Here is a 12092-nt window from a genome sequence, read left to right as displayed (position 1 = left end):
TTTTTTTAAATTATAGTCAAATTTTATGGAGAATTGAATCTTAATGAAGTTTAGTTTTAATTAAGAATATCTTCCGATTGTCACCATTCAAAATTATAATAAAAATCTCTCAGGGTATGATTTTGTTGTCTACAGCCCAAGACTAATAATTATTAAACTTTTCTACCTAAAATAGGGACACTTGATAACAAATTTCATACTTTCAAAAAAAATCTAAATTTTTTGCTTAAATCAACTTCATTATCATTGAATTTTCATTTTACCCAAGTATACATGTCCCTGAAATCATGTTCTATCAGAATTGCCGTTAAACGCACTCAATTTCAGTGTTTCCTACTAGAGAAGGGAGTATAAGGACACCAAGGATCAAAACTTCAAACACTTATAACTTTTCAAATATTAATTCTTCCGTACCGTAGCTCATTCTCCTTAGCTTGTCAAGGCGGTTTTAAATCATTTATCACAAGTCAAATTTGTTAAAAAAATGTTAAATTTATTCTTGAATGTACCGTATTCAACCCTTATTTTCCTACACAAAAAATAACCAATTTCCATATTGAAAGGTACGTATATTGTTAAATAATTGAGATTAAAAATTCGAAATGATATCACGATGCATAGAATTTTCTTCTCTTTGCTATGCCATAATGTTTATGGTTGTTGAAGTTGTTTGGCATAAACAGTACTTTTCTTATAGATGAAAAGTTACAAATGATTGAAAAATATGACGATACTCATTTCACCATTTTTTGATTATACTGTTGATCAAGAGTCATAAAATAAGGGTATCAATTCAGGTCTCATTGAAGATAAAGACGAGTTGAAAGTTGAATATATCGAACTTTTCAAAACTCAATTCATTAAACAAGCGGGTATAATTTCTGTCTGACAACTGGGTTTTGCTGGAATTCAAAGGAACAGATATTTCAAAATTTTTGTGACATTCTATTGGAAGCCAGATGTTTAGATTACGCCTGGAAAACACCTAGTTACACCTAGGCCAAAATAGCATTAGTCAACTTTAATCAACCGAATCCTAGCATTTGATAAAAAATCACATCAACTGTTAGCCTTTACTAGTCTTTATTTAACCAACCTATTGAATTTAATTGCATTTAAAGGGTGATTCTGATAAAGCATAAATTTTAGGAACCTTTATACAAAATCCCAATGTAAGAACAAAGAAGTTGGTAATGATGGTTGAAGATTTGTGTTTTTTCCGAAAGTAAAGGAAATTTGTTATCAAGTGAATCTTAAAATCAATTTGAGATGCAAAAACTCAATTGGTTTCAGGCTGTAGAGGACAAAATTACGCCCAGAGGGATTCCAGATTAAACAATTAGATGGCGACAAAGTGACAATTTAAGGATATTGTTAGTCAGAAGATAAGACTCATCAAAATTAATTCTAGTTGTTCTTAAAAATAGACCAATTCTTGGAAAATTGTAATTCAGTAGGCCTAGGTACTCACTGAAGATAGAGAGTTGTGGATAGTTTTATTCTATTATAGATACTTTATTATCTAGAAAAAGGGAGAGGATGACTTTCTCATTAAAAACATTCTTAATACATTCTGTATTTACCACAAGAACATTTTGCATGCAAAAATTGATCCTGGACTTCTTTTTATATATCTAACGACCATATTAGAAAAAATTAGAACCACAATGTATTTTACAAGCACATCCCCTTCTTCATGTCTATATTGAATGGACTATACTAGTCACTATGAAACTTGTTTAAATTGTGGGATAAGAATATTGCAAATAGTATTTTGTAAGAGACTTGTAATCCGTGCTTATCATTATATTGATCACATTATTATTGAGTGTACTTTGTTCATATAAAACATGCATTAGAACGTGGAATTTTATTTGACTTATGTTAGTCAATCAATAGACTGTTGACTTTGATTGTTGAATATTCTGTGTGAGTTACAAACTGCTTATTTTTGTTATCAAGTTTATTAATTGTAAATCGTACAAAGAAATCAACCAAAATCAACCATTTTGAGCTAGGAATGCTCTATTCACAAGAGATAAAGATGGTTCTCATCAAGAAAATGAAAATTTACAGTGAAAATAATTGAAATTCACATTTCTAAAGAAAAATTTTTATTTTTTGCTTTTAGAAAAAAGTGATTTAATAATAAGCAGTTCGTGATGGAAAACAACATTGAAGAATTTTTATTTGTTTCTGCTCATAGAGCGCCGTTCGTGTTTCACAAGGGTCAAGCGGGTTCTTGAAAATGCCAAAAAAATTATTGGTAACTATAAATTCTATAAAATAATAATTTCATTGATTTACAGGTGATGTGAGGGGTTGCTGGAGTTGAAGATTGATTAGAAAGAGGAAGCTAACAGTTTCAAAGGAGGAAAATCAACGACATCATTTGATAAAAAAAGAGCGAAGAATGGAGACAAACACAATTCAATCACAAATGATGCATTCGAAATTTTCATAACAGCTTCAGAGTTTTAAAGAGAATTTCGACTAAGTACCTTCTTATGAGATTGATTAGTTTATATGATTTGTTGTGCAAAAATAGAGTTACCTATCTGAGACAAACACATCTGTCATTACAGCATTCAGTAATGGAATTGCTATGGTTAAAACTGATCTGGAAATTATGCATTTTTAAAAAAGTGTATCACCTAAACAATATGTTTTGCAGACTGTTTCAGTACAATCCCCATATGATTCCGTAATAGACATTAATTCCTTAACCGAAAATATCTCTTGAGAACCATCTCCAAGTATTTCAGTAGCCTACCGTCAGAAGGTGACTCATTTTGCTTAAACTTCTAAGTATAGCATCCCCATAGCTGGATGTCAGAAGAAAATTGTCACTGGATATACAAAATAATGGGAATGCAATAGATGAGTTCATCATTTCAGTAGGTCTCAAAATATACTTTTATTGATTCTCTTTAGATGTACTGATAATAATTTGTGGCATTTCCAAGTTGAATTTTTGTATCTATAGCCAAACCTAGAATTTTCACTGAAGTAGCACCTGTTATTCTCATATCAAAGCTGAATCTCATATCTGCTTTTTACTTTCCTTGCCCTATTACCATAGGTAAGGAAAGTATTGCTTTCCAAAAAAATTTAAGGTACCCTAATTTCATGTTTTCTACACGTTTCAAGGTCCCTTGAGTCCAAAAAAATGATTTTTGGGTGTTGGTCTGTGTGTGTGTGTATGTGTGTGTGTGTGTGTGTGTGTATGTGTGTATGTCTGTGAACACGATAACTCCATTCCTAATTAACCGATTGACTTGAAATTTTAAACTTAAGGTCCTTATACCTTGAGGATCCGACAATAAGAAATTCAATAAAATTCAATCCAAGATGGCGGATAATTACTAAAAAACCATGTTTTTCACGATTTTCTCGAAAACGGCTATAACGATTTTTTTCAAATTTATACCATGAATATAGCTATTTATAAGCCCTATCAACTGGCATAGGTCTCATTTCTGGGGAAATTTCAGGAGCTCCGTAATATTCTTGAGAAAAATGGCGGATAATGACTAAAAACCATGTTTTTCACGGTTTTCTCAAAAACGGCTTTAACGATTCTCTTCAAATTTATACCATGGATAGCTTTTTATAAGCCCTATCAACTGGCATGAAACTCATCTCTGGGAAAATTCCATGAGCTCCGTAATAATCTTGAGAAAAATGGCGGATAGTGACTAAAAAACCATGTTTTTCACGGTTTTCTCGAAAACGGCTCTAACGATTCTCTTCAAATTTATACCATGAATAGCTATTCATAAGACCTATTAAATGACATTTGTTTTTTTGCTGGGAAAATTGCAGGAGCTCCTAAATATTCTTGAGAAAAATGGCGGATAATTGCAAAAAAAACATGTTTTTCACGATTTTCTCAAAAATAACTTGACCGATTTTTTTCAAATTCATACCCTGTATAGTTATTCATCAGCTCTATCAACTGGCATAAGTCTCCTTTTTGGGAAACCAATGGAGGGTCCACCCCATCCTTGGGAAATGGACTTAGTAACCTCCTTCTCGTGCATGAGGTAGGTAGGTAGCGCAGTTCATAAAAAGAACACATAGTCGAGATATTTCATCTGTAGAACAACTGTTTTGACGACTTTAAAAAAATGACGACTGAAAAAAAATAATCGAATTTTACAATTCACACAAAGAAAAAGTACTCTGAAAACAATTATATATACACATTTACTGACAGAAGTCTGATCGTAGTTTCAAATATGAGCAATGAAAGTTGTGTGAGTGTACCACACCAGATTTTTTATTTTAGAGAATGGTGAATTTTGAACATCTTCATTCAAAAAAGAAATAACATCAGTTATAATCTAGCCCAACTCGTTGGCAATGAATAAAAATCATTCTAGAAAATTCCACTTTTTAATAAAGTTTCCTCACTGCTATTTTTTGATAAAGATCAAGACTATTTCACTATTTCAAGTGGAATGAAGGAAAAATACACTGTTAATATTCTCTTTAGCTGGGTGATGCACGTTATAATGTCAGTTGAAATCATACTAGTGTCAAGAATAATGTCAAACTGTTGGGATTTACATTGGAGAGAAGATTGGGTTGGGAGCCTCATATCATGAGTTTGTGCAGGAGACTCTCCAGAGTTGTTTTTCTTCTTAGAAGACTCAAGTTATCTTTGAATGCTGAATCTTTGTTACTTGTGTATTATGGACTTTTCCAATCCCTCATCTCCTATGGAATTCGTCTATGGGGCAACTCTTATCATGCAAAAAAAGTTTTTATTTGGCAATAAAAGGCAGTGAGAGTATTGAATAACTTGAAAAACAGATAGTCTTGTAAAGAAAGTTTCCGAAGTCTGAAAATTCTAACGTTCCCTTTTCTCTTTATTCTTCATACCTTGCTATATGTTCATCATCATTATCGATCTCCGTCTCCAGTTGCCCGGGTGCGGTTTACGATGCCTCGCCATGTCTGTCTGTCCAAGTAGCTCCTCTCCTCCTCCAACCTCCTCCAGTCCAGTCCTCTCTCTTGGATCTCAGAATAGCTTACTAATTATTATAATATGAATTTTAGTTTGTTTCTAACTAGGACTAAGACAAAATGTTATTGTAGTAGCATGTTTCACATGGTTTGAATATTTTCATCTAATGTAAATATATAAAAGCGAAATGGCACTCACTCACTGACTCACTCACTCACTCGCAGAACTAAAAATCTACCGGACCAAAAAAGTTCAAATTTGGTAGATATACTCAGTTGGCCCTTTAGAGGCGCACTAAGAACGGATTTGGAAAAATTTCCATAGATACGCTCAAAATCTGCGTTTTTTCAACTTTATCGAGAACAAATGAACAGAAAATGTTCAAATTTAGTACAGAAGCTCAGCTAGGGTTTAATAATGTTGTGTTAGAAGGAATATGCAATAACGTCAAAGATACGCCCAAAATTAGCGTTTTTTTGCTTTTTCTCAGAATTATCGAGAACAAATGAATAGGAATTGTTCAAATTTAGTACAGAAGCTCAGCTAGGGTGTAATAATGTTCTGTTAGAAGTAATATGCAATAACGTCAGAGATACACCCAAAATTAGCGTTTTTTTATTCTTCTCAGATTTATCGAGAACAAATGAACAGAAATTGTTCAAATTTAGTACAGAAGCTCAGCTAGGGTGTAATAATGTTGTGTTAAAAGAAATTTGCAATAACGTGCTCAGTATTTTGACTTCCTGATGGAATGAAGCATGCTCAAATAATGAAAAATGCAGACGAGTGAAGTGAGCCCGCTGATCTCATTTTAACACGAACTAGTCAGGGGTCTTAATCTCTATACTTATAAAAGGCTAAGCCCCGACAGACTGAAATCACACCACAGCCCAAACTACTGAGCCTAAAAACTTGAAATTTTGCACGATTGTTTATGGTAGCCTGAAAACATCCACTAAGAAAGGATTTCCAGAAATTTACCCCCCTGAGGGAGCTAGGGCCCCCCCAAAATTTTGTACTTTTTAACCGCTCATTGCACAGCAAAGTCATGAGGAACTTTTTTGTTCAGCTACGGAAAAAAATTAGATCTATGCAGAAAAATTTCGATCAGGAGCACAGGGGGGTCCAGGAGAGGGCATTTTTCGAAAATTTTGATGTAAAATCACACTACAGCTCAAACTAATTGACCTACAGACTTGAAACTTTGCACAATATTCTTCAAACATGCTAGACGCGCACTAAGAACGGATTTTGAGATATATTGCCTCTAAGGGTTTCAAAGGATGAAAAAGGATCCTATTAAGTAAGGTTATGAACATGGTAAGGAGAGTGCCATATGGAAATGAAATAATTTATTTATTGACATGTGATATTCTAACATATGTTGTAATCATTGGAAATAACAAAATAATATGATAGAAATTCAAAAAAGAACATCTGTTCTGTTATTGCTTTCTACCTGATTCCACTCAAGCTCAATAATATTGTTCTGATAATAATATTGATAAATATGTTTAGTATTATTATTAATATAATAAAAGTATTGTTTTGATAATCAATATTTTTTTCACAAACTCTGTATAATAATATGGCGAATGTGAAACAGCTGCATCAAAGAAATTATGATGCTTTATATAATAAAAGTATTGTTTTGATAATCAATATTTTTTTCACAAACTCTGTATAATAATATGGCGAATGTGAAACAGCTGCATCAAAGAAATTATGTCAACAACATATGTTTAGGAAAACCATAGTTTTGAACTTCATTTTCCTGATGCAATGTGAAGGCCCAATGTATGGATTATTAATTTTTTAGCTAGAACAGTTATTCGAGACTGCTAAATAAACGTCTACAGTTTTATCAATGCTGTATCGGCAATACAAAAACGCATGCAGTTAACATATCTTTAAAGGTTTTTATTTTATTTATTTTATTTTTAATTTATAACCATTTTTATTTTATTACAATTTCAAAATTATTCGAGCCATGATAGAATTATTGACTCACTGTAGAGTCAGTCAAAAATTTAAATATTGAAATGAGGGGTATTTTGGTAAGCTGAACGAAAAATAAGATCCTATGCACCTTTTCGATATTTCCTCAAATGAAAAATGAGTTTTGTGGGTTGTCAAAACTCCCCCTGAAAGGGAAACTATTCAACTTATCCTATCGTTTAGTAAATTAACAATGATTTCTGCGTTGAATAACATGTTTCTTGCCAACAAGAATCGAACTCTCTAAATGGAGGTAGAATGATAAGGTTGACAACTTTCAGTTCTGTTGTTTTAACATTTTTTTTAAATCACTTTCAAAAAGTTCATGTAGTACCTACTATTGTGTTCGAGAAACTTCTGGGGCTATCATAGTTTCACAACTATTCTGTTCCACACTCCTATCTCTTGCAGTCGTTAACCATATCTATAATAAAATAAAGAGTTGGCTTATACATGTACGGGATAGGAAAATTATGTTTGACGCATCATCACGTCTGAACTACTGGACTAATCAACTTGAAATTTTGCATATATAGGCTAGATTCTTAATTAACCAAGGATGATTATAGGCCTATTTTCAATTCTTCAAAATTTCATTACGTCAAGTTTTCAGATTATCAATTTTGAAAATAGATCCTTGCGAAGCACGGGTTCCTGCTAGTAAATAATATACCTGAATCAAAGTGAGAGTTCCCCAAAGAGACCTTGATCACATTGATTCTCCAAAAAAATAGAAATCATTGTAAATCATAGACAAGCAATGTAAAGCAAAGACTAGACCTCTTTTCTATAAACGTTTCCACAAAACTCTGGCGAGAGTTAGCTAATTAAATGTCAGTTATGAGTCATAAATTCAACATATATGACATTTAAATTGAAACTAGATGTTCCTCTCTTATCAGAGAATCTTTATTGATTGCAAAAGTTGATGAAAAATTCGACAAATTAGTTTAAATACCTTAATAATGGTCACACTTACGGAAAAATGAGTAGAGAAAAGCTTAATGTAGTTGTGTATTGACTTGCTAGATGGCGTTGGCAGCGATATTGATACGAGTCAGTGTAATACTTTGTGATACTGTATCATTATGCAAGCAACAGAATGCAATCATGAATATTTTGATATAGTGAGGTCCACGTTATAATGGCAGTGTGATATTTGCAATGGTGTTGCTATCCTTGTATATTATATGATTTCTTTTATCATATGCTTAATTTTCTATAATAATTTCTCTTTTATTTCACAAGTCTTATACTCTATTTGATTGTATGGTATGAGATTGATATTGACAATATCAACGTCTTATTCTTCCAATCTTATATTTTTGTTATTATTTTGACGTGCTTATACAATGTAAAGTTGTTCTGGCAATAAAGAATCTTGAATCTTGTAAATGATATTACGGCATAGTTCCCAATGTTTTTTCTACTGCCTCCTCTATAGTAAATAGCGGCGTTTCTGTAGTCATTTCAAGATATAATATTATAATATTGATTGTTGATTTTAGTTAAAGGTATCAGAGCGGGAAAGAGTACGATTCTTTCGTCAAATGTTGTATTCTTTCCTCTCTAATAATATTGAATTTTATATCTCAAATGATGTATATTTTCATGATCCAATGATACATTTTCATAGTATTATTGAGATCGAGTCCTCTGATACCGGTAGCCTATTATATTTCTGAATTACTATTATTATATTTCTTATTACAAACGATTTCGCAACGATGCGGATTTGGAAAAGGTTCGAGCTATCTGCTTTGTCCAATGACAGACAAAGATAAAACAGACAATGATAAGGATAGCAAACCAAGTGCTGAATTCATAACGTGGATCTCACCATAGACAGTTTGAATATTGTAAAAACTCACTTTAAAATGATTGAATTGTTATTCATTCGGATTTCAAGAATATGAAACATCAAAAGTAGCCTAAATTACACGATTTGGTTTGTGAAAGTGAAGTTATCAACTGAGTGTTGTGGGGAATTTGTAGAACTCATTGTGCTCGTGGACCGGATCAACCTATCTCAATACTTGTACACGAATTTTAAACGCATAAACAAATCATGCATATAGACATGATGTCTGCATATAGATATATACATGTGGACCTGGACAGATTGTTACAGTTGATATAGATATAGACATGTGGAGCTGCATACAGAAATGATGTCTGTATATAGATATAGACATGTGGACACTTGGACGTGGGAGGCGTTTGTCGATGCCAATTTAATGTAACTGGGTCACGGTCACAATAACAGGCTGCATGACTGCATGTCATGAGCCGGTCGGGTTTTTTATCAGACAGGGTGTACGCATGCGCGAACAGGGTCATTTGCCGCTATAACAACCGAACTAGATTATTTTCAGCGATTATTCAACTGAAATTTTGTCTGCGAATTTCAAAGCATAATAGCTTATTCATATAAAATGAACCTCCACTCCTTTTTTCAAGAATGTTTTGCAGGCGATGTTTTAAACTTATAAAAGATGCAGAAAAAATACTTTTCCAGGTTGAACAGAAGCCCGTTGAATTTTCATTTTCAAATGTGATTAAGTGACAGCATAGAGAAACAATAGCATAAATAGATATCCCATGGTATGGGGCGTTCATGTCGCAACTTTTACTGTTATCTCAAGCTGATAGTCCACGTAGTTCTTTCCCGTGAAGCTTTATGACGCTGGTAGTCTCTCATATTGTGCCGTTCATACGCTCTTACCTGGTCAAAACAGTAAAAATCGACTTGATATAACAGTAAAAGTTGCGACATGAACGCCCTATACCATGGGATATCTACTTACGCTATTGTTTCTCTCTGGTGATAGTCTCGTCTTCTTATTTTCTGAATGGTTCTCGTGGCATTTAACCGTCATCTAATCACCGTTAAAATTCAACCGGGCCTTCAACTTGGATCAGTTCCAAACGGAGAGATTTTCTTCACTTTACAGAATGGAATCAATGGATAATCGAATACTTCAACAACTTAGGTTATAGAACTTTTTGTAAAGTACCTATATTTATTGAGTATTGGATTTTTAGAATCACACGTGACGTGCAGACTTAAAGCTTAAGGGGAGGAAGGATATAATTCTGGCAGCTGGCCGCTGAGCGCCCAGTTTAACATGAGGTGAAAAACTTATCAATCGATTACAAGCCTCATAGTAGTGCTTTCGAGAAATGGTTACATTCAAATCACGCAGATTTATAGAGGCTTTCATTTGATGTTAAAATCAATTCAATATGATAAGTGGTCAAGTTTTTATTTGTAAAAAATAACTGTTAAATTCCCATAAGAAAATCGTCAATTTGGTGAAAACGATAATGATGATTACTAAGTTTTTCAATGGATAATGAAATTGAAAATTGCTCAATGAAGTTCAACATTTTCTTTGTGATTCCAGTTTTTGAAACACGAAGATTTTATTTTTTGAAATTGTTAAAAAATAAATTTATAAATGCCTGCAAAAACTGCTTTTAGCCGGCCTGCATGGTAGTTCCGGCTGATGAAAATCAATAGAACTTAATTTGGAACAATCAGAAACAATAAAGTATGAATAATGTAGCCTAAACAATATAGATACTGTAATAAATCTCTTATTTAAAATAAGAAAGGAAAATGAAAACTATCATGAGATACCGTACTCGAAAAAAAACTTGTGTGCACTATACGTAAGAGGAAAGTATAAAACCAAATGAATAATGGACAATTAAAAAGAGAACACAAAATAAGAAAAATAACACTATAGGAAAGTTATAATAATAATGTTGATAACATGGGAAAAGCGCTTCTAATTGAGTAACATTCTATTATAATGTTTCTTGTTTTATATTGGTATATTTTTATCTAGTAGGCCTACAAATAAGGAGCTCAGTTGTTGCGAAGCATGGGTAAATAGTGTAAATACAATCCATTAAAGAATGAGGTGTTATTAGCCCAAATTTAAAAGTATTTATGAAATTTAGTGGAAAGTTTTAGTATTTATGAAATTTAATTTTTATTTATAAATTGATGTGGGCCGTTCAATTATGGTGAGGTATAGATCATAGTGCGGTAGGTCATTGATTTTGCTCGATCTGATTCAGGCTTGTTTTACATTGGACCACCAGTGGGTTGTGAGAGAGTAACCATTGGCGAACATAGAAATCTGGTAGGTGATTTGGACCTCTCAACGTATTTAGATAACGAATCCGAAAGTTTACTGTACCAAATATACGAAAAAATCTACATATTATGTTCATATTCGATTCACAGATTTAGCTAAGGACTAGCGAGAGTGGGTTGAGAGAGATTAGTGACATTTGAAAATGTCTTGAAATTGACGATTTTCCTTTGTTATTGTTGCAATGTCCTAGCTTTCCTGTGAAGACTTGAATTTCGATGACAATACAAGAATTAGAATGGATTACACTTTGAATTTCACTTCTTTCACTCTTACAATATTTATCCTATTATAATAAGCGAGCAATTTCTATATATATATATATATATTGTATATATTGTATATATGTATTGTATATATATATATATATATATATATATATATTATATATATATATATTGTATATATATTGTATATATATATATATTATATATATATTGTATATATATGTATTATATATATATTGTATATATATTTATATATAGAAATTGCTCGCTTATTATAATAGGATAAATATTGTAAGAGTGAAAGAAGTGAAATTCAAAGTGTAATCCATTCTAATTCTTGTATTGTCATCGAAATTCAAGTCTTCACAAGAAAGCTAGGACATTGCAACAATAACAAAGGAAAATCGTCAATTTCAAGACATTTTCAAATGTCACTAATATATATATATATATATTTATCTGGTTGTTTATGTCCAACGGATCTCGAAAACGGCTCTAACGATTTTCACGAAATTTGGAACATAGTAGGTTTAAAATAGGGTAATAATTCGATTGCACTAGGTCTCATCCATAGGAAAACTTGCTGAAGGACATGAACAGGATATTAATTATGCATCTTTGGAAAAACATATGTTAATTTCGTCGTCTGTCGATAACAGAAGATGCGAGTGCTGTGTGGAAGAGGGACAGAATTATGTTCAGCAGTTAAACTATTTGAAAATGAAAATG

The sequence above is a fragment of the Nilaparvata lugens genome, chromosome 2 (genome assembly GCF_014356525.2).
Source record: "Nilaparvata lugens isolate BPH chromosome 2, ASM1435652v1, whole genome shotgun sequence".
NCBI lineage: Eukaryota > Metazoa > Arthropoda > Insecta > Hemiptera > Delphacidae > Nilaparvata > Nilaparvata lugens.
This window is presented reverse-complemented; position numbering follows the sequence as displayed.